The sequence below is a fragment of the Hylobates moloch genome, unplaced genomic scaffold, assembly GCF_009828535.3.
Source record: "Hylobates moloch isolate HMO894 unplaced genomic scaffold, HMol_V3 SCAFFOLD_8, whole genome shotgun sequence".
Lineage (NCBI taxonomy): Eukaryota > Metazoa > Chordata > Mammalia > Primates > Hylobatidae > Hylobates > Hylobates moloch.
Window position 1 is genome coordinate 42,853,524 of NW_026652283.1, and position 24,686 is coordinate 42,878,209.

General features: G+C 37.2%; 1 protein-coding gene and 1 pseudogene across 13 annotated transcripts in view; one reads left to right on the forward strand and one right to left on the reverse strand.

Moving 5' to 3' along the window:
• Positions 1-24,686, reverse strand: part of SCMH1 (Scm polycomb group protein homolog 1) — a 213,033-nt gene that overhangs the window by 50,488 nt on the left and 137,859 nt on the right. The window lies entirely within an intron of this gene.
• LOC131384024 (large ribosomal subunit protein uL23-like) lies at positions 18,727-19,886 on the forward strand (annotated as a pseudogene).

Sequence of the window (24,686 nt, forward strand, 5' to 3'; positions counted from 1 at the left end):
GTGAGTTGGGATAAGAACTTCTGTTTTGAAATTGAGCTCTGATAACCATGCCAGGGATTTTCTATATCAATCTACTTAAAGTTTTAGTTTGACTATTGCACTGAGGAGTAGAGGAACATGTAGAAATATAAATCTGGTAGCATCTCTCCTTAAAAACTTTTGCTCTTAAAAACCTTTATTCCTTATTACCTTTAAGGTAAGGTCTAAATTCGTTATCCTGATTTCTAAGGACTTTTTTGACTCTGCCCATCTTGCACTCCCATTGTGACTGACGTCATTTCCTATCATCCAACCCCATGTTCTAGTACCCCTGTATATTGAGCTATTATTCTTTGTCAGACACATATCAATACTCAGTTTTCAACACTTGATCCAGGGCCACCTCCTTATTGAGGCCTTCTCTGACCATGTCCCAACTAGGTCAGTGTCCTCTCTTTACTCCCAAAGCATTCTGTAGACATCTATGTTACAGTACTTCTTAATTTTACTCCAATTATTCATTTTTTCCTTAAACTGATAATTTTTTGAGGTAAGGGATATCTAAGTCATCCTACAAATAGTGAGCACTTATATAAGTTATACACTGTGCTAAGCTCTGGGGATAGAACAGTGAACAAACCAGACTTCTACTCTCATGGAGCTTACCTCCTAGTGAGAGAGAAAGAAAATTAAAAAAATAACACAATATATAGTATAATGTTAGGTAGTGCTAAGTGCTGTGATTAAAACTAATGCAGAGTAAGGAAACAGAATTTTAAGGGAAGTCCTCTTTGAGGAGATGATATTTACACAGAGCTCCCGAAAGAGGTAAAGGCACAATGCCTTATGAAGATGTGAGAGGGTATAACAAGTGCAAAGATTCTGAGACAGGAACATGTTAGTGTGTTTGAGAAATTGGAAAGGAGGCAGTAGAGCTGTAACTGAGTGAGCAAAGGGGAGGGTAGAGAGAAATTAGGTTAGAGAGTGAGTAGCAGTAAAATTGTGTAGGACTGCGGCCTGTGAAAATGAACTGAACTTATCCTAAATTTAAAGGGAAGCCACTGGAGGGTTTTGAGCAGGGGAGGGACAAGATATACTTAAAAGGACCACTCTGACTGCTTTGTGAGAGGGACGAGAGTAGAATTAGGGAGACCAGTTAATAAACTATTATATAGGGCAGGTAGAAGATAATACTTCCTAGGCCTCCAGGTAGGAAGTGATAGTTGTGGTAGTACAATGTTAACGATGCAACAACTAGAAAAAGTCAGAGTAATTATTTAAAAAGACACCACAGAGCTGTCATGAGGAAGACACCACAGAGCTGTCATGAGGATTAGATGAACTGGAATTCCAGGGGATGGCCTCTGAGGTAGCTGATACTGTTTTCTTTCCTGAGGGCATCTGCTAATTTTGGCATAAACTAAGGATCAGGCTTGGCATGTGGTGAGGGGCTCTATTGGAGGAAAGAGAAATGAGAGCTGCTGCGACAAACTGGAAACTTAAGGAGCCCCTGCATGTGGCCAGTTTTTCTCATTGGGTATTTGCTGAATTTTGGGCCAGCACATTGGAACTTCAAAGCTAGACTGAGAGCTTTTAAAAGGCAGAATAAAATCTCCTATAATCTTGTGGTTTTAGGAGACAATGTTCCACTAGAAGTAGGTGGTATACCTCAAACACATGGCTGATCTCCTCTTAAAGATATTTTAAAACTATAAGGGGTGAGAGGTAATAAAACTAAGTCCCAGACCTCTCAAGGGTAGGACAATATCCTGCAGTGTTTCAGGGCTAAGGAGCTAGAAATTAGGTTCCCAATCAAGAGCCCAAGAGGGTCCATGTCCAAAAAACAAGCATAAACCATAGGCACAATCCAGATGTGGTCTAACTCAATCTATAATTAGATTGAGGTGATCAGGCCCTATCTTATTAGTCTACCAGAGGAAAAGAAGAATTCTTTCTCATGGAAGATACCAGTTGGAGCCTCAATAATTCTTTTAATATAAAACGTTTGGCATACTACAAAAATTATTAGACATAACAGAGTCAAAACAGTGTGATCAGTAATCAAGAGAAAATACAGGCAATAGAAAGAGACCCATATATTATCCAAATAATGGAACAAACACAGATTTTTTAAAAATCATAATTAAAATGTTAAAATGTAAAAAAGATGAACAAAATATAAGAAAAGATAGATAGTACCCACAGAAATATCTATATAAAAAATTAAATGGACATCTTGTAACTAAAAAATACAATATTAGGAATAACTCATTGCATGGGTTTAAGGGCAGACAAGAGCCAACAGAAAGGATTAATAAACTTGATGAAAAAATAGAAAACATCCAAAATAAAGGTCTCTCTCTTAAAACACAAAACAAAGCAAAAATACCACTGACACAAGAAAAAAACAGAATATGAAGAGCCTCATATATAATAAAAAAATTGCAATTACAATTAAAAATCTTTCCACAAAGAAAATCCCAGGCCTAAACTGGCTTCACTGGTGAATTCTAGCAAATATTTAAAGAAGAAATAATAACAAATCTTGCAAAGCCTCTTTCGAAAAATAGAAGAGGGAACACTTCCCATTTCATTTTATAAGGCCAGCATAAACCCTCATACCAAAACACGACAAAGATAGTTACAAGAAAAAAAAACTATAGACTAATATCCCTCATGAACATACATGCAAAATCTTTAACAAAGTATTTGTAAATTAAATCTAGCTCTCTATATGTCTATCAGATATACAATCCTATATATATATCATATCATAACATGCAGGACAATATATCATAACTAGGTGGGATTTATTCTAGAAATACAAAGGTTGTTTAACAATGGAAAATACAATCAGCTGAACACATTCACTAAATGAAAGAGAAAACCCATATATCATCTCAATAGATGAAGAAAAAGCATTTGACAAAATTCAACACCCATTCATGATAAAAATTATCAGTAAACTAGGAATAAAAGAGAATTTCCTTAGTCTAGATAAAGGCATCTATAAAAAACCTATAACCAACAGCATTCTTAATGGTGAAATATTGAACACTTCTTATTGAATTATGGGATAAAACAAAATAACTACTATCACCACTTCTATTCGACATTGTATTGGAGGTCAATGTAATAAGGAAAGGAAAAGAAATAAAATCTACAAATATAGACTGTAAGGGAAGAAGCATTACTTGTACGTGACATGATTGTTTACATAAATATTCCTCCTTACAAGTCTACAAAATCTATTAAAATAAAAAAATGAACTTGGAAAGGTCACCAGACACAAATCTAATATATAAAAATCTAATATATTTCTCTAAATAGCAACAATTTGAAAATTATTTAAAAATCCACAAAATCAAATAACATCAAGTATTCAGTGAAAGATGGGCAAGAGATCTACACTGAAAACTATAAAATATTGATAGGAGAAATTAAAGAAGATCTAGATACCACATGGCCATGAACGGATATGTTACATTCATAGATTGAAAGCATCACCACTGTTAGGTGTCAACTCTCATCAAACTGATCTAGAGTCAATGCAATTCCAATAGAAATCTCAGCAGTTTCTAAAAAATGTGTGGTGTATGTATGCAAATTGACAATTTAATTCTAAATTTTAATAGGAAATGCAAAGGACCTATAGTAGCCAAGTCAATCTTGATGAATAACAGCAAAGCTGGAGAACGTGCATCATCAAATAGCAAGATTCATTATAAAGTTACAGTAATTTACACATATATTATTGGTTGGGCATGGTGTCTCATGGCTGTAACCCCAGCACTCTGGGAGACTGAGGCAAGAGGATTGCTTGAGGCCAGGAGTTTGAAACCAGCCTTGCAACATAGCATGACCCAGTCTCTACAAAATTTTTTTAAAAAATTAGCTGGGCATGGTGGTGCACACCTGTAGTCCCAGGGACTCTGGAGGCTGAGGTGGGAGGATTACTTAAGCCCTGGAAGTCATGGCTGCATTGAACCATGATGGTGTCACTGCACTCTAGTCTAGGTGACAGAACAAGACTCTCAAAAAAAAAAAGACATATATTATTGGTGCAAGGGTAGATGAATGAATCAACAGAGCAAAATAGAGAGTTCCAAAATTAACTACACATATATAGTCATCTGATTTATGATAAATGTGCCCTTGCAATTCTGTGGAGAGAAAAAATGGTCTTTTCAATAAAATTGTGGTGAGTCAAATAGGTATCCACATGGAAAAAAATTAAACTTGAGTTCTGTTTCACACTAGATACAAAAAATTAATGTGAAGGCTAAAACATCAAATTTCTAGAAGACAAATGAGAATACCTTCAAAACTATGGGGGCGGGCAAAGATTTATTAAAACAGGACACAAAAAGCATTAATTATCAAAGACTGAAGATGGATATATATGACCTCATTAAAACAAAATATTTCTCTTAATCAAAGGACATGAAGAAAATGAAAAAAATCCAGGAAGTGGGAAAAGATATACAAAACACATACATCAGAAAAATAATATCCAGAATATATAAAGAATGCCCAAAAATCAATAATGAAGACTGGGCAATTTAAAAAACGGTAAGACTTGATGAAGCACTTCACAAAAAGGAATATAATGGCCAATAAGCATACAAAAAGTTGTTGAATACTATTAATAATACAGAAATGCAAATTAAAACTATGGACACTATATCTCCACCAAAACTGCTAAAATTTAAAGGACTGACAATATTGGTGAGGATGTGAAGCAACTAGAATTCAACATTGCTTGTGGGAATGTAAATCATTTTGACAAATTGCTTAGCTGTATATCCTATGACCTAACAATTCCACATCTCAGTATATACCCAAGAGAAGTGAGTGATATGACCACCAAAAGCCATATGCTAGAATATTCACCATTGCATTTTTCACAAGAGGCAAAGCTGGAAACAACCTAAAGGCCCAACAGATTTTAAAAATTTGGTATATTCATAAAGGGGAATATTACAGAGAAATTAAAAAGAACAATTATTATTGTATGCAACAACGTGAATCTCACAGAAATAATGTTAGACAAAAGAAGCCAGAGTATGTATTTTATAATTCTCTTCATATGAAGTTTGAAAACAGAAAAACTGATCTGTAGTGATAGTTTGAGGGGTTGGGCAGGTAGGTTGGGCAGGTGGGGTTTCAACCAAAAGGGAGTATAAGTGAGTCTTCTGGGGGTATTGGAAATGAATCCAGCACCCTCTTATATCAATATAAAATAAACACAAACAAAAAAAGACAAAAGATAGTGATGAACTGAAATCTTAGAAGAGAGTAGTAGGAGAAATGATAATTAGTTAGATTCAGAATACGTTGGAAGAAAGAGCTGACATGATTGGATGTCAGTGAAAGAAAATTAGCAAAGACAAAACACAAAATTATAAAATCATATCCAACGAAATAGAGGAGGGCCGGGCATGGTGGCTCACATCTGTAATCCCAGTACTTTGGGAGGCAGGAGGATCACTTGAGGCCAGGAGTTCGAGACCAGCTTGGGCAACATAGCGAGATCCTGTCTCTAGAAAAAAAAATTTTTTTAAATTAGCCAGAAGTGATGGCATGCACCTGTGTTCCCAGCTACTCAGAAGGCTGAGGTGGGAAGATCACTGGAGCCCAGGAGTTCAAGGCTGCAGCGAGCTGTGATCACACCACTGCATTACAGCCTGGGCGACAGAGCAACACCCTGTCTGTATAAAAAAAAATTTTTTTTAAAGAAAGGGAGGAGTCATAGATGATCCAATATTATTGGCTTAAGCAATTTGGAGGAAAATGATGCCATTTACTGGGATGTAAACATTGGGGAAGGGAACCAACAGTTCAGTTTTTAAACATGTTTCTTATGAGATACTTGTTAGATATGGTATTAGTCCATTTTCACACTGCTATAAAGACACACTTGAGAGTTGGTAATTTATAAAGAGGTTTAATTGACTCACAGTTCCATAATTGACTCAGTTCCGCAGGGCTGGGGAGGTCTCAGGTAACTTACAATCATGGTGGAAGGGGAAGAAGCATGTCTTACATGGTGGCAGGTGGGAGAGAGAGTGGCAAGCAAAGGGAGAAAAGCCCCCTATAAAACCATCAGATCTTGTGAGAACTCACTATCACGAGACTGGCATGGGGGAACTGCCCCCATGATCTAATCGCCTCCTACCATGTCTCTCTCTTTTTTTAAATGGCTTTATGCAGTTATGTTTAATCAGTTAAAATAAAAGTATAAAAGTGTATATTATCTTTTATTTACCTATGTGATGACCTTAATCAGTGCTCATTATTTCTTTGTGTGGATTCAAGCTACAGTCTGGTGTCACTTTTCAGCCTAAAGAACTTTAGTATTAGGAAAGTCTGCTAGCAACACATGCTTTCAGTCTTTACCTGCATTTGTCTTTATTTCACCTATATTTTGAGAGAGAATATGTTGGATATAAAATTCTCTGTTGACTGATGTTTTTTGTTGTTTTTTGTTTTTTTCTTTTAATACTTTGAATGTCATCCCACTGCCTTCTGGTCTTTTTTGTCTCTGATCATAAGTAAGCCAGTAGTTATGCTGAGGATCTCATTTATATGATGAATCATTTTTCTCTTGCTGTTTTCAAGGTTTTCTCTTTTTTCTTGGCTTCTGACAATTTGACTATAGGGTAGCTCTCTTTGAGACATGTTTAATAATTTTTTTTTATTTCCATAGGCTATTGGGGAACAGGTGGTGTTTGGTTACATGAGTAAGTTCTTTAGTGGTGATTTATGATATTTTTGTGCAACTATCACCCGAGCTGTATACACTGCACTGTATTTGTAGTCTTTTATCCCTCATCCCCTTCCCACCCTTTCCTCCTGAGTCTCCAAAGTCCATTTTGTCATTCTTATGCCTTTGCATCCTCATAGCTTAGCTCCCACTTATAAGTGAGAAATGATGTCTGGCTTTCCATTCCTGAGTTACTTCACTTAGAGTAACAGTCTCCAATCTCATCCAGGTCACTGCAAATGCCATTAATTAATTCCATTTTATGGCTGAGTAGTATTCCATCATATATACATCTCTTATCCTTGTTCTTTTATTTTTCAATATCATCAAGTTGTTAGTTCTAAGTTAACTTACAAATTTAAGGCAACTTCAATAAAAATACAAAGAAAATTTTCCCCACTGCCCCTGCCCTGCCCTGCCCCTGGAGCTGGATCAGGTGACATTAAACTTTATATATATTAAAAAAAACCACAACCAGGCACTGTAGCTCACACTGGTAGTCCCAGCTACTCGGGAGGCCGAGGTGGGAGGGTCACTTGAGGCTAGGAATTCAAGACCAGCCTATGCAACATAGCGAGATGCTGTCTCTAAACAACAACAACAACAACAAACTAGCTGGGTGCAGCAGTGCATACCTGTAGTACCACCTACTTGGGAAGCTGATCATTTGAGCTCAGGAGTTGGAGACCAGCCTGAGCAATATAATGAGACCCTTGTTTCAAAAAACAAAACAAAACCAAAAAAAACCCCAAACACACAAAGCAGAAACCGTAACAATAACTAAGAAAACAACAGAACATGAGAGCTGAGGGAATTACCCTTAGCAGACATTAAAATACAAAGCTTCTATTATGAAAACTGTGGTACTGGTACACCAATGGACAGGCACACCAATGGAATAGAAAAACAGACTCAACTATACACATAAATCTGGGATACGATAAAAGCAGTATCTCAAATTACTAGGGCAAAGATGAAGACATTAATAAATGATAGTGGAACAATGGATGGCCACTGGAAAAACACAGATTAGATCTATTTCTCACACCAAATACAAGAATAAATTCCAAATGGATCGGAGATGTAACGATAAAAAAGAAAAAAAATATAAGTACTAGAGGAAAATATAGGTGAATTCCTATAATGAAAGGTTAATAAATGTAACTATAAAATTAAAAGTTTTGCATGGGAAACAAATGAAAAACTATCATAAGCAAAGTACAAATTGGGAGAAAATATTTACGATATATATTACAATAAAAGGGTGTACCTAACATACAAAGGATTTTTCAAATTGAGAGGAAAAAGGACCTATAATCACACGGGTAAATGAACAAAAGAAATGACAACCTGTAAAAGAAAAAAGAAGATAAAATGGCATCCTAGACATATGAAAAGATGTTAAACTCATTCATAAAAAGACAAATGCAAATAAAATTATACTGAGAAACCAGTTCTCACCCATCAGATTGGCAAAAAAGTCAAAAGCTTGATAATATACTCTGTTGGTGAGGCTACGGGAAAACAGGCACATTGCTGGTGAGAATGAAAACTGGTAGCATCTCTGTGGAAGGGAATTTGGCAGTATCTAACAAAACTATATTTGCCTTTACCCTTGGACCCAAGAATACCACTTCTGGTAATTTACCCTGACGATATACCTCCAAATATGAAAATACATGTGTACAAGCTTATTAAGCAATACATATACAGTATGACATATTATTGTACAATATACCATATATAACAAACAATCTATACACAATATATATAGTTTCTGGTGTGTGTGTGTGTGTGTGTGTGTGTATTATTTATGCAATGGTAGCATTATTTGTAATTGTAAAATACCAGAAACTATATTGATTGTATACACACACATATACAATGGAGTATTCTACAGCTTAGAATAAGGGAGATCTTTGTGAACTTGCAATGGAGTGACTCCCAGGGTATACTGTTAAGTAAAAGAAGAAAGCAAAGTACAAAAGAGAATATAGAGTGTGCTACCTTTTGTGTAAGAAGGGTAGGAAAACACACATAAATTTGCTTACTTTTGTAAAATGAAACATTGGAGGATAAACCAGAAAACAGTGAAAGTGATTGCTTACAGAGGGTAGTGGTGGTGGAAGGAATAAGGTAGAAGAGAAAGGGTGGACGATACTTCTCTTAGTAAATTTTTTGTATGATTTTTGACTCTTGGAAGCAAGTTGATTTTCTATATATTCAAAAAATAAAATTAAATCCACAAAGATAAGGAAAAAAACTGAACCTAAAACTGAATGCAAACAGAAACAAATAAACTCAACTACATTTTATTTTTTTAGGGATAGGGTCTGACTCTGTCACCCAGGCTGGTGTGCAGTGGCTCAATCATAACTCGTTGCAGCCTCGGACTCCTGGGCTCAAGTGATCCTCCCAGCTTAGTTTCCTGAGTAGCTAGCTGGGACTACAGATGTGTGTCCCCGTGCCTGGCTAATTCACAACTGCGTTTTAAATGAATAACATAATTACACTGAAGGAAAAAAAGTAATTCAAGTAATTTCTGAACAGAGTACTTTAAGTACTTTAACCATCTAAGGAGGAAAAAACGTAAACAAATCTTGAACTCTTCTAAGAGTTTTTCCATAGTGGTATGCGTATAGAATTCTGAAACTATTTTATGTGTATTATAGGATTGATGTTGGTGAAAACTAAGATTCATACTGTAGAAAAAGGGGAGATGTAAAATATTTACCAACCTGTAAATGATGGGCATGTCCCAGGAGTGTCATGAACAGATTCTCTTCTCTGTCTACACTCTAGTCCTTAGGTAAGTGGTTCTTAAACTTTAGTCTGCATGGCTTGTTAAAACTCAGATTGCTGAGCCCCAGCCTCTGAGTTTCTGCTTTAGTAGGTCTGGGAATTTGCTTTTCTGGGCAGTGCTGATGCTGCTGGTCTGGGGACCACATTTTCAGAACACAACCCTAGGATCTCTTCTAGCCTCATGGCTTTAAATTCTACCTATAATTAAAACTTCCAAGTTTATATTACCAGCTTAGAAATTTCCCTTAAACTTCTTGTTTTTAATACAATTTCCCACTTGAAGATCTATTAGACATTCTCGTTGATCTGTCTAATGTTGACAGTGGGGTGTTAAAATCTCCCATTATTATTGTGTGGCAGTCTAAGTCTCTTTGTAGGTCACTCAAGACTTGCTTTATGAATCTGGGTGCTCCTGTGTTGGGTGCATATATATTTAGGATAGTTAGCTCTTCTTGTTGAATTGATCTCTTTACCATTATGTAATGGCCTTTTTTGTCTCTTTTGATCTTTGTTGGTTTAAAGTCTATTTTATCAGAGACTAGGATTGCAACCCCTGCCTTTTTTGTTTTCCATTTGCTTGGTAGATCTTCCTCCATCCCTTTATTTTGAGTCTATATGTGTCTCTGCATGTGAGATGGGTTTCCTGAATACAGCACACTGATGGGTCTTGACTCCTTATCCAATTTGCCAGTCTGTGTCTTTTAATTGGAGCATTTAGCCCATTTACATTTAAAGTTAATATTGTTATGTGTGAATTTGACCCGAGATAGAAAGTTAACAAGGATACCCAGGAATTGAACTCAGCTTGCACCAAGCGGACCTAATAGACATCTACAGAACTCTCCACCCCAAATCAACAGAATATACATTCTTTTCAGCACCACACCACACCTATTCCAAAATTGACCACATAGTTGGAAGTAAAGCTCTCCTCAGCAAATGTAAAACAACAGAAATTATAACAAACTGTCTCTCAGACCACAGTGCAATCAATCTAGAACTCGGGATTAAGAAACTCACTCAAAACTGCTCAACTACATGGAAACTGAACAACCTGCTCCTGAATGACTACTGGGTACATAACGAAATGAAGGCAGAAATAAAGACCTTCTTTGAAACCAACGAGAACAAAGACACAACATACCAGAATCACTGGGACACATTCAAAGCAGTGTGTAGAGGGAAATTTATAGCACTAAATGCCCACAAGAGAAAGCAGGAAAGATCCAAAATTGACACCCTAACATCACAATTAAAAGAACTAGAAAAGCAAGAGCAAACACATTCAAAAGCTAGCAGACGTCAAGAAATAACTAAAATCAGAGCAGAAATGAAGGAAATAGAGACACAAAAAACCCTTCAAAAAATTAATCAATCCAGGAGCTGGTTTTTTGAAAAGATCAACAAAATTGATAGACCACTAGCAAGACTAATAAAGAAGAAAAGAGAGAAGAATCAAATAGATGCAATAAAAAATGATAAAGGGGATATCACCACCGATCCCACAGAAATACAATCTACCATCAGAGAATACTACAAACACCTCTACGCAAATAAACTAGAAAATCTAGAAGAAATGGATAAATTCCTCGACAAATACACCCTCCCAAGACTAAACAAGGAAGAAGTTGAATCTCTGAATAGACCAATAACAGGCTCTGAAATTGTGGCAACAATTAATAGCTTACCAACCAAAAAGAGTCCAGGACCTGATGGATTCACAGCCAAATTCTACCAGAGGTACAAGGAGGAACTGGTACCATTCCTTCTGAAACTATTCCAATCAATAGAAAAAGAGGGAATCCTCCCTAACACATTTTATGAGGCCAGCATCATCCTGATACCAAAGCCTGGCAGAGACACAACCAAAAAAGAGAATTTCAGACCAATATCCTTGATGAACATTGATGCAAAAATCCTCAATAAAATACTGGCAAACCGAATCCAGCAGCACATCAAAAAGCTTATCCACCATGATCAAGTGGGCTTTATCCCTGGGATGCAAGGCTGGTTCAACATATGCAAATCAATAAATGTAATCCAGCATATAAACAGAACCAAAGACAAAAACCACATGATTATCTCAATAGATGCAGAAAAGGCCTTTGACAAAATTCAACAATACTTCATGCTAAAAACTCTCAATAAGGTATTGATGGGACATATCTCAAAATAATAAGATAATAAGATAAAATAAGATAAAAATAATAATAAGATAAAATAATAAGATAAAAAAATCATACTATCTATGACAAACCCACAGCCAATATCATACCGAATGGGCAAAAACTGGAAGCATTCCCTTTGAAAACTGGCACAAGACAGGGATGCCCTCTCTCACCACTCCTATTCAATATAGTGTTGGAAGTTCTGGCCAGGGCAATCAGGCAAGAGAAAGAAATAAAAGGTATTCAATTAGGAAAAGAGGAAGTCAAATTGTCCCTGTTTGCAGATGACATGATTGTATATTTAGAAAACCCCATCGTCTCAGCCCAAAATCTCCTTAAGCTGATAAGCAACTTCAGCAAAGTCTCAGGATACAAAATCAATGTGCAAAAATCACAAGCATTCCTATACACCAATAACAAACAGAGAGCCAAAGCATGAGTGAACTCCCAATCACAATTGCTTCAAAGAGAATGAAATACCTAGGAATCCAACTTACAAAGGACGCGAAGGACCTCTTTAAGGAGAACTACAAACCACTGCTCAGTGAAATAAAAGAGGACACAAACAAATGGAAGAACATTCCATGCTCATGGATAGGAAGAATCAATAATGTGAAAACGGCCACACTGCCCAAGGTACTTTACAGATTCAATGCCATCCCCATCAAGCTACCAATGACTTTCTTCGCAGAATTGGAAAAAACTACTTTAAAGTTCATATGGAACCAAAAAAGAGCCTGCATTGCCAAGACAATCCTAAACCAAAAGAATAAAGCTGGAGGCCTCAAGCTACCTGACTTCAGAGTATACTACAAGGCTACAGTAACCAAAACAGCATGGTAGTGGTACCAAAACAGCATGGTAGTGGTACCAAAACAGAGATACAGACCAATGGAACACAATAGAGCCCTCGGAAATAATACCACACGCCTACAACCATCTGATCTTTGACAAACCTGACAAAAACAAGAAATAGGGAAAGGATTCCCTATTTAATAAATGGTGCTGGGAAAACTGGCTAGCCATATGTAGAAAACCAAAACTGGATCCCTTCCTTACACCTTATACAAAAATTAATTCAAGATGGATTAAGGACTTAAATGTTAGACCTAAAACCATAAAAACCCTAGAAGAAAACCTAGGCAATACCATTCAGGACACAGGCATGGGCAAGGACTTCATGACTAAAACACCAAAAGCAATGGCAACAAAAGCCAAAATGGACAAATGGGATCTAATTAAACTAAAGAGCTTCTGCACAGCAAAAGAACTATCAGCAGAGTGAACAGGCAACCTACAGAATGGGAGAAAATTTTTGCAATCTACCCATCTGACAAAGGGCTAATATCCAGAATCTATGAAGAACTTAAGCAAATTTACAAGAAAAAATCAAACAACCCCATCAAAACGTGGGCAAAAGATATGAACAGACACTTCTCAAAAGAAGACATTTATGCAGCCAACAGACACATGAAAAAGTGATCATCACTGGCCGTCAGAGAAATGCAAATCAAAACCACAATGAGATACCATCTCACACCAGTTAGAATGGCAATCATTAAAAAGTCAGGAAACAACAGGTGCTGGAGAGGATGTGGAGAAATAGGAATGCTTTTACACTATTGGTGGGACTGTAAACTAGTTCAACCATTGTGGAAGACAGTGTGGCGATTCCTCAAGGATCTAGAACTAGAAATACCATTTGACCCAGCCATCCCATTACTGGGCATATACCCAAAGGATTATAAATCACGCTGCTATAAAGACACATGCACATGTATGTTTTTGCAGCACTATTCACAATAGCAAAGACTTGGAACCAACCCAAATGGCCATCAATAATAGACTGGATTAAGAAAATGTGGCACATATACACCATGGAATACTATGCAGCCATAAAAAAGGATGAGTTCATGTCCTTTGTAGGGACATGGATGAAGCTGGAAACCATCATTCTCAGCAAACTATCGCAAGGACAGAAAACCAAACACCGCATGTTCTCACTCATAGGTGGGAATTCAATAATGAGATCACTTGGACACAGGGTGAGGAACATCACACACTGGGGCCTGTTGTGGGATGGGGGGAAGGGGGAGGGATAGCATTAGGAGATATACCTAATGTAAATGGCCAGTTAATGGGTGCAGCACACCAACATGGCACATGTATGCATATGTAACAAACCTGCACGTTGTGCACATGTACCCTAGAACTTAAAGTATAATAATAAAAAAAAAGTTAATTGAAATGTGAAAGTTGAAATAATACTAATAAACTTTTTATATTCTGTTAATATTAAAATCTTTTAGTCTATCTTGTACTTTGAATGAATTTTTAATCCATGCCTGATTTTGTAACATCATGCATTGGTCATTTGTAAAACACTGTTTCACTGACTTATACAGATTTTCCAAATATCAGCATATTTTATTATTCAGTATCAAAAATACACATTAGTTGGTATCACCACAATCTCATCAGAAAAGTCTTTACATACGGGGAAGCTGTCAAGATTATGGTGGCAGGCACAGGGTTTCCAAAATTCTAATTTTCATTTGAAAGCTGGAATTTTATCATTGCCAACAAATGCTATTAGCTGTTTTCTCTAAAGTGACAGGCTCACTTAATTCATTTTTGAGAAAATGTCTGCCAAACACCCAAATCTGAATAACGAGTTTGTCTTGTTAGTCATTCTTTCAAGTAAAAATGGAGTTTCATAAAAAAGTAGCTAGTTCAGCTGACAGCTCAATTATACAAGCGTTTTTTCTTCATGCAACCACAGTACATCAGTATGCACCAGAATTGCGCTAGTCATACTTCTCCTTTCATCGCAAAGAATGTTAAGATATGTACTCAAAGGCTGGGATTTAATAAGCTTAATAAATTTTACTGCTTCATCAAGGACACTGTTAAGTGAACTTGGCTTATGCCTGAGTCGCTTTTTGGTTTTGTTTTGGTCCCCCTGCAACATGTGGCAATGAAGTATATCATTACTATTACTATAATTGGTGCCTTGATTTGTGTCAAGGTGCCAGCAGTTTTACTTACCATTGCTTTTATACCATTCAATGCAAATATTAACCCAGTAAAGAAGGCAAGTAGAGTTAACATTACGAAAATGGTCTTGACCTTGAAGATGCTGTGAAAGGGTCTTGGGGATCCCAAGGATCTAAGGAGCACAGTTTGAGAATTGTTAAACTAAGCAAACTATTGCTTTGGTGCGCTTAAACTTGCAACTCTCTTTACTAGGAAAGAATTTCTTTCTCCCTCTTAGTGGTAGATAAAAGAATTTTTTTAAAAAGAATAAAAAGAGCCAGGCATCGTGGCTCACACCTGTAATCCCAGCACTTTGGGAGGCTGAGACTGGTAGATCACCCGAGGTCAGAAGTTTTGACTAGCCTGGCCAACATGATGAAATCCCGTCTCTACTAAAAATACAAAAATTAGCCAGACGTGGTGGCAGGTGCCTGTAATCCCAGCTACTCAGGTGGCTGAGGCAAGAGAATTGCTAGAACCCAGGAGGCGGAGGTTGCAGTGAGCTGAGATTGCACCATTGCACTCCAGCCTGGGGAGCAGAGTGAGACTCTGCCTCAAAAAAAAAAAAAAAAAAAAAAAAAAAATTCTTTTTCCTAGACAGCCATATCTCTGCTCAAATGATACCTTTCAGTGAAGCTTTCCCTCATCATCCTGTATAAAACAATACCTCCAACTCACCACCCCAAACCCCTGGCACTCTCTACTCCCCTCTTCTCCTTTACCTGTCTTTATTTTTTCTCCAGATAAATTATCGCTACCAGTTTACCTGTTTATGTCTCTCTCAACTAGAATACAACTTCTTAAGGACTATGTTGTTATGTCCACATGTTACAATTATGCTTTACACATGGTGGGTGCTCAATAAATATTAGTTGAGTGAATAAATGTAACCCATACTCTAGCATTTGATTCTAGAATTCTGCTTTGCTTTGACTGCTTTTTCAGTGGTTTATGTTTTATTTCCCTAGCAGATTACAAATTCTCAAAACAGAGGCTAACCTATATTCCATGTAGTCCCCAAAGCTTTGGGCCTTGGATATACTATGTGCAGTCTTTTTCCCAGGGAATATTTGCAGTCCCACAGTCACAATTCTGAGTAAAACCTATTCCCAAGTGACAGCACATGTATTGGGCAGTAGAAAATTGGGAAAAAAATTAGATCTATTTCCTCTGGTTTGTAATAAGTTCTGTTGTAGTTATGAATGCTGTAACTGGTATATGACAGTGCTGACCTCCTAGCTCCTGGGGTCTATGTTTTCTATATAAAAATATGCTGGAAGCAGGAAAACGTGCCATTCTGATGCTGTATTCTGGTCGATTTTAAGCAGATGATTCTTGGTTGAACATGCAAATATATATATTTTAAATGAGCAGATTTGGCTCTGTGCAGCCAAGATTCTTAAAAATATTCTTTCTTTGACACCGTCTTGTATTTCTGGGAAACTAAGGATATGTTCCTTGGCATTGAGAAAAATGCTTAAGTATGTTTATCATATCATTATTAAAAAAGAAAATTTGGACCATTAAACTAGGGGAATAATTAAGCAAACAATTGCATATCCATTCAATCAACTCTTACATAATAACTTAAAATGATGGTTATAAAGACTGTATAACAACATAGAACAAGGTAGATGATATAATATTTAGTGAAAAACAGAATATGAGATAGCATACACTAAAATATACAGCGTGATTAAACTGTATTTTAAGAAACTGTAAAAAATAATAACCAGAATAGAATATACAAAATGTTAACAAGAGCAAAAGAGGTTAGGAAAGTAGGAAGCTCAAGTTAACACTAGATTCAATAATACTAGCAATAATAGGAACAGACACTGAACTTTTATGACTTATTACAATTATTAACAGAATGATTTACCCAACATAGTCTTAGAATACTGACAGTTGGAAGCAACCTTATGTCATCTAGTTTAACCTTTTTAAAAAATAGATGGAGAAACTAAACATTATAGAGGAAAAATACTTGCTTAAGATCTCCCAGGAAATAAATAGCAAAGGTGGAGCTGGACATTTGAACATGGTGTGTGATTTTGAGGAAGTTACTTCATTTCTCTGCATTGTAGTTTCTTCATTTGTAAAATAGATAATAGTACTTACCTACAGATTATTGTCAAGATTACATGAAATAACAATTGAAGGGATCAATCCGGCACTGGCTACATAGTGAACGCTCAATAAACCTTAGCCTTGTTCTCATCTGACTGTAGTGAACTTTCTGCTACTATGTTGCTATGTGGGAGGTGAAGAGCAGGGTAGATTGGAGAGGAAAAGAAAGAAAACAGTCATCAGGCAACTACGGCAAAATGATACTCTTGACCCTAATTGTTCTGGGACCCTGAAACTCTGCTCCTGTAGAGGTGCAGTCAATGGGAATCCTGTTCTGTGGCGAAAGTGGACCAACATGAGACTATACAAAGTGCAGACAGGCCAGTATCTTTCTCCTTTCCCTACCTTTTTTCTCATTCTTCTCATGCTGATAATTAGTATGAAACAATCCTAATGCTTACCACTTCACAGGCAGTAACTGGGCTATTAGCTGGGACCAGCTGCTAAAGGGATTACACACATTAGCAGCCATTTCCAGTCTTTCAAACTAGTTCAAAGAACATGCTAGTTTTTAATCACTCTAGGGCCCTTCAGTTCTGCTTCAGTTTTGGCAATGTGCAATATGTCTAAGTATACAAAAGGGCAAAAATACTTTACCTAAAACAATAAATGGGTAATTAGTTTAGTGTTCTTGAAGTAAAATGTATATCTAGAAATCAAGTTAGTTTGTCAGATACTGGCTCAGAGTATTGGCCTTTAAGGTTAGGAGAAATTGTATCTTTTACTGGAAACTCATCTGGACAACTAGTCTTCTTAATTTGCAACTCTGCTGACTGATTTCAGACTTAGCTTTCTAGTTGTTCATGTTTAGATCTGGCATATTCTGCTAATGACATGGTCTACCTGCAACTCAGCATTTATTCTTTTTGCTTAGTTTGGCATCAAGTCCATGGTTTCCCTAGCATTTGATCTTAGTCTGCTTCTAGTTTTAGGATCCTCTAGCACTGAAAGCTTAAAGGAATGTGGCTCAAAAAAGAATATGTCTTTTCCAGAGAAACTGTCTCCTGAATGTCTCAAATTCATTTCTTTTCTTTTTTAGAAACAGGGTATCACTCTGTCGCCCAGGCTGGAGTGCAGTGGCAGGATCATAGTTCACTGTAGCCTCAAACTTCTGGGCTCAAGCAATCCTCCTGCCTCAGTCTCCCAAGTAGTTGGGACTACAGGCATGTGCCACCACAGCCAGCTAATCAAATTCATTTCTTTCACTCTAATACCATTGCCTCAACTTTAATATACATCTTCAAATCCCTTGTCTTAATCACTGAAATGGTGAACTAACCAGTCTCTCTCCCTCTAACTTATTCTAACCCATCATTACCTCTATTCCTTATCTAACAGGTCATAAAGATCTGTCTAAAACACAAATGTGATCATGTCACTCCTTTGGTTAAAATTCTTCAATGGTCTCTTTGTAATATTTTCTGTGTAAATTCAGAATAAGCCGTGCTATTCTTTCACCCTGTCTGATTTCAGTTTCTTGACATAGTCCCTGTGCTTAAGTTTTTGGAACGATTCTTTTTCTTAGCTGGTGCCTTGCATGTTAACCCCCTGGAATTAATTGCCTCTCGAACTGGTTATCAACTCTAAACATCCTTCAGCAAATGACACAAATCCCAATAAGTTCTACCCAGTCTTCCCTCTTTTTCACCTATTCAGTCTCTATAGTATTATTTTGAGCTTTATATATTATATATTTTTGGGTAACTCTTAAATATTTCATTCTATTTTGACAACTATTTCACAAGCACCTGCTTCTGTAATACACATAAACTGAAACTTTTAAATACTTACTCATGAAAGACTCACCTTATTTATTATCATACAAACAACATATATCATCTGGTAGCTAATTCAAGTAAAACTTGAGAAAGTGACCTTTTACTAGGCTTCAATTTCCTTATTTACAAAGTAACAGCATTAAAATAGAAAACAACTCACATTTTTTGAATGCTTAGTATGTGCCAGGTGTTCTAATATGTAAATTCTTAACTCCTTACAACAACCCTGTGAGTAGGTACTGTTACTGCCTCAACTTATAGATGAAGAAACAAAGACTAATGGAAGTTAAATAATTTGCTAAGGGAGGTTAAGTGAAGTGACAGCAAACTGCTAAAAAGATCCTTTCAATTTGAAAATTCTGTGAGAATTTATGGTTCTGAAAAAATATACAGATGTAGCTCTTTTTTCACAAGATGGCACTGAAGACAAAGAAGGAAACTCCTGTCCCTCCCAAAGCCAAAGCCAAAGCCAAAGCCAAGCCTTTGAGGGCCAAGAAGGCAGTACTGAAGTGAACACAGGCACTCCCTCCCTCCCCCCTCCTCCCCGCCATCCCCCATCTCCCCCAGCCCACAAATGTACATGTCACCAACCTGGCAGCCCAAGACACTACAGCTCTGGAGGCAGCCCGAATATCCTTGGAAGGGCACCCACAGGAGAAAGAAATAAGCGTGACCACTATGCCATTATTAAGTCCCTCCTGACCACTGGGTCAGCCACGAAGAAGATAGAAGACAACAACACACTTGTGGATGTCAAAGTCAACAAGTACCAGATCAAACAGGTTGTAAAGAAGCTCTATGACACTGATGTGGTCAACACCCTGATCAGGCCTGAGGGAGAGAAGAAGGCAGATGTTTGACTGGCTCCTGATTATGATGCTCTGGATGTTGCCAACAAAACTGCGATTATCTAAACTGAGTCCAGCTGGCTAATTCTAAATGTATATATTTTCACCATAAAAATACAGCACATCTAAACAGGATGCAGAAAAAAATCAAATCAGCAACAGTTCTTTCTATGTTATATTACATTAGTGCTTTGAAGGATCTCTCTTCCACTCCTAATCCTTCCCATTCTACTCCCAACACACATTTCAAACGCATCCAAACTACCAGCCGCTGGTTTAAAAAAGGGCCCTGGAGTTTCCTGTAGGTCTCACTATGCATCTCCAAAATCACAGATGGAAACCTATCATATGAGACTTGCACTTCATAATTCTCAAAGTACTTTAACATTCATTAATTCACTCCATATTCACAATTATCTCAACCTTATCTACCTAACGGTTATCTCTAAACCTCCTTTGAGGCATAGAGAAGTGAAGTGTGGTATGAGAGAAAGAACAGACTTTGAAGTCAGAAACCCATGGAATTAGGTTCAAGTCCTTGCAAATAACCTCTTTAAGTTGTGGGTTATTATGAAGTTTAGCTGAGATAAAGTTTGAGAATGTGGATATGAGTACTGTGTCTGACATGACCTAGGGACTCCATAAATCTTAGTTTCTTATTCTTCCCCTCAACCTTTCTGAGCCCGTTTCCTTATGTAAAATAAGGGCAAATATTATAAATCCCACTGGGTTTGTGAAGTTTACTCAGATAATGTATCAAAGTTTCTTTAGGACCTTGTATGGGCTTGCTAAATGTTAACTTCCTTTCTTCTTAAGATGATGCTCAGTAAACACGCTCTAAACAACATTAGAAAAGGTGATTAGTTTAATCTAGTACTAAACAGGAGAAAAACAAAAGTTTAAACATATTTTTATGGTCTAGGCTGGTGACCTACACTCTTTTCCACGGAAAGCTCAAAATAAGACTGTGTCTATAGGTATACTCTGATTATTGATTATATATAAATGAGTGAATTCAGCTCTAAGGTAGGCTTCTATGTTTTTATATAGCAAATACTGTATTTCCCTATTGATTTGAGTGAAGAAAAGTTATCACAATATAAAGAAGAGGAAGTATCTGATGAAAACTTTTACTAAGGAAAATACTAAGTTTATCACAACCCGGGTATTGTGATAAAAGAGAATTGTAAAAGCACTTTCCACTTAGTCTGGGCAACATAGTGAGATCTCATCTCTAACAAAAAAAAAAAGGTACTTTCCAAGTCTTATGAATTACCATTTCTACTCCCTAGGCAGCAAAAAAAATTAACTACCAGAAAATCCCCTCATCTAACATGGCCATTATGTCTTGAAGTTTGGTTCAACTTGCACTGAGACTAGACAACGAGTAACATAAAGCATCTACCATGACCATTACAGAATATAAAAATATAAAAACACAATCCCTTATCTTTAACATGTGAGGTCATAGTATAGTCTTTTCTTTTCTTTTTTTTTTTTTTTTTTTTTGAGCCTGTTGCCCAGGCTGGAGTGCAGTGACATGATCTCAGTTCACTGCAACCTCTGCCTCCTGGGTTCAAGTGATTTTTCTGCTTCAGCCTCCCAAGTAGCTGGGACTACAGGCACCTGCCACCACGCCCAGCTCATTTTTGTATTTTTAGTAGAGACAGAGTTTCACCATATTGGTCAGGCTGGTCTGGAACTCCTGACCCCGTGATCCGCCTGCCTTAGCCTCCCAAAGTGCTGGGATTACAAGCATGACCCACTGCACCCAGCCAGTATAGTCCTTTTTAAAGGGAAATGAGAATGCCTCTGCATTTCACACTAATGAGGCTGCCCCTGCAGTTTAGAGTTTATTCTAGGCACAGCATTTTAAACTTAAATGGATCAAGAAAAGAAAACTCTAAAGTCAAAGCTGAACCTGGGGTTGGGGAGGGGGGAGAAAGAAAAAGAGAAGAGAGCTCAAGATGATGAGGGGCTTAGAAACTATACAATCTCAAAAATAGCGGGGAAAAAAAGACCTAGTGAAACAAGAGTATGTGAAAAGGTTTCGGATGAAACAAAAACCAAATTAGAGCCAATGGATAGATACTGGGGAAAGCATATTTCAGCTTACAGTAAAAAACAGTATTTTTAGACATTCGAGCTATCACAAATTAAAAGTGCTCCTTTGGGAGGTTATAATCTCTGTCTGTGGGAGCATTTAAGTAAGAGCAAATAAGCATTTATAGGGATGGTTTCAAGATGAGTCTTAAATTAGGTGGGAGGTTGAATTTGATTTCCTCTAGCCCCAACACTCTAAGACTCTATGACTTTTTACTTTCCTCACATCTCACATTTAATAGTAGGGCAAATAACTGATTCTTAACCAATGTAACTTTTAGATGGGAGAGAAATGGTAAAGAGTTAACTCTGAAGTCTGTATTTATTGATAAGATGTAAAGCTCATGCTGGTGGATACATATTTTTTCAAAATTTTTAATTTTCATTTGAAATCTTAAATTTGTAATTGACAGAAAATGCTTATAGGTTGTCTTCCTTGAAGTGATCAGATCATTTCATTTTGGAGAAAATGTCTGCTAAATATCCAACTCTGCTGTTTTTTTCAAGCAAAGATAATATTCCATGAAAAAAGTAGCTAGTTGAGCTTACAACTCAAACAATTACACAAATGCTTTTTCCTGAGTCAACTATCATACTTGGATATTTTAAAAATGAAGACACTGAACTCACGGAAGTTAAAAGACTTGCCAAAGGCCACACAGCTAAAGCTAGGAGTTGAACCTAGATCTTTTGGTCTCCAAAGTCTATATTCTTTCCACTATGTTACTCTGAAACCAATGAATAAAACAAGAGTATATACCTGAATAAAGGAGAGAAGATGAAGAACTAAACATGCCTAGTTATAATAATGAAGGACACTAGGCCTCTGCTGCCTTCTAGGTTTCTCTAAATAATCCTTAGGAGTCTCAGCTGCCCAGAAGAATTTATCATCAGATTTCTCTTCCCTATAGCAACAACAGAGCATAGGGAATTGGGAATAAATTAATAAAATATAAAATAGGCTATTGTGCGCACACACGCGTGTGTGTGTGTGTGTGTGTGTGTCTGCATGGCACAGGAGAGCATGAACAATGGAAAAGAAAAAAAGAGCTGGGGAAAATCCATTTGGTTTATCAGTTTCCTGGACTGGAATCTTATTTTTCATTCACAGCAGTGTATCATTGGCCTTGGTATAGTAATTTAGAGGATATGTTCTTTATTAGCTTTGCTCAACTTGGCTGGGTTCAGCTATGTGCTGCCAGCTGGGCTGATGCCAAGGCTGAAACTCCAGTCTTCTAAATTCCAGTTCACTTAAACAGCATGGGTTGCCTCCTGCTCCGATCCAGCTCAGTTAACACTTTTGGTACTCCATATCCAGCTCCTTTTTTCTCTCCTGACTCATTCCTACAACATGAGTAGAGGACCTCTGCAACTACAAAGACATGTCACATTTTCCTGGGGACTTCAGGCTGATAAATCTGCAGAGAGTGGGGGAAAACAGGTAACTAAAATCATGCATGATAGGACCACAAACTTCAAAAGCCTCATATTACTGAAACTAAAAGGTGCAACTGACCTTAGTTTTCTAGGGCAGTAGGTAAGATGATTCTGGAGCAGTTTCAGCAAGTGGAGGGCTATATTTTCTTAGAAGATGGTCTGCTAATGGCTAGTCAAGCTTAGGCCACTCAGAAAGGTAGCATGAAAGCACATGGTGAGAAAGCACCTGCTAGTCAGCCACAGTCAAAAACATTCCAGCTTTCCTTAGCACAAGACAATAAATTTTAACAGCTTATAACCACAATCCTGCCTTCTTGCCATATCACCCTCAGAACCTCCTCTTTTTTTCTTTGCTTGGTTTGAGTTTGCCAGGTTTTTCTCATCTTCTTAACATATATGAATGTTTATGTTTTGTTTTTTTTCTAGTAAGTCATTATTGAGATTCAGAAATTCTCATTTATAACTGTAATAGTTCCTCAAAAATAATCTAGGGACTCAAGGGAATTTTTTTTTTTTTTTTTTTTTTTAAGACAGAGTCTCACTCTGTCGCCCAGGTTGGAGTGCAGTGGCATGATCTCGGCTCACTGAAACTTCCACCTCCCAGGTTCAAGCGATTCTCCTATCTCAGTCTCTTGAGTTGCTATGATTACAGGCATGAGCCACCACTCCTGGCTAATTTGTTTTATTTTTTTTGTTTTTAGTAGAGATGGAGTTTCACCATGTTGGCCAGGCTGGTCTCAAACTCCTGACTTCCAGTGATCCATCCACCTTGGCCTCCCAAAGTGCTGGGATTATAGGCATGAGCCACCGCGCCCGGCCCAAGGGAAGAAATTTAGTAACACAATTTATCACTAGTTTTCAGTAAGATTTTCCTGAAAATCACCAACACTTATTTAAAATTGGGGATTTTGTAAATTGATATGTATTGATGCTGGCACAGTAGGTGTTACAATAAAAGCTTGCCAAAAAAACCCTATATGAGTTTTATGTATTCCCAAGAAAACAGTAAATGTGGTCAAATTTATGAACTGCATAAATCACATCTCACTATTTCAAACAGCTTGAGAGATGCCAATTGTTTCATTATACATGTCGAAAACTGCTACCATTCTCAGGCATCTGGAGTTTGTGAGGGCAAGAGAGAGAGCGAATGGGCAGAGTCAAGGGGCAGCTTAAGGATTCTGGAAGAGAGGTATGGAATGGGAGTTTTTTTTTCTGGTCCCTTGGGCAGACCTAATTACAATCAGTGGGAGAACCCAGATTCTCTGCTTCATAATCTACTGCCACCCATCTCACTTCCCCATTTTCCTATTTCTATTTGTGTACCACAAACATATAATCACGAAAAAATCAGTTATGAGAGTACTGGTTCACTGCACAAGCCTCATCTCATATTTATTTTTCCTGACCAAAATAGAGCACTTTCCTGGCTCTGTGTGCAGTTCCCTTTTCTTGGGAGGCCTGGGAATCTTGATTCAGATGCAACTAACACACAGTGGGCATCTACTACGTGCTACATGGTGCTATGCATTTGCCACCAATTTTCTCATTTCAATCATTCAGTCAACTGGGGAGGCAGACACTCGTCTATAACCTTCAGTGAACCTAGCACTGCTAACATGAGCCTACAACTGTAGAT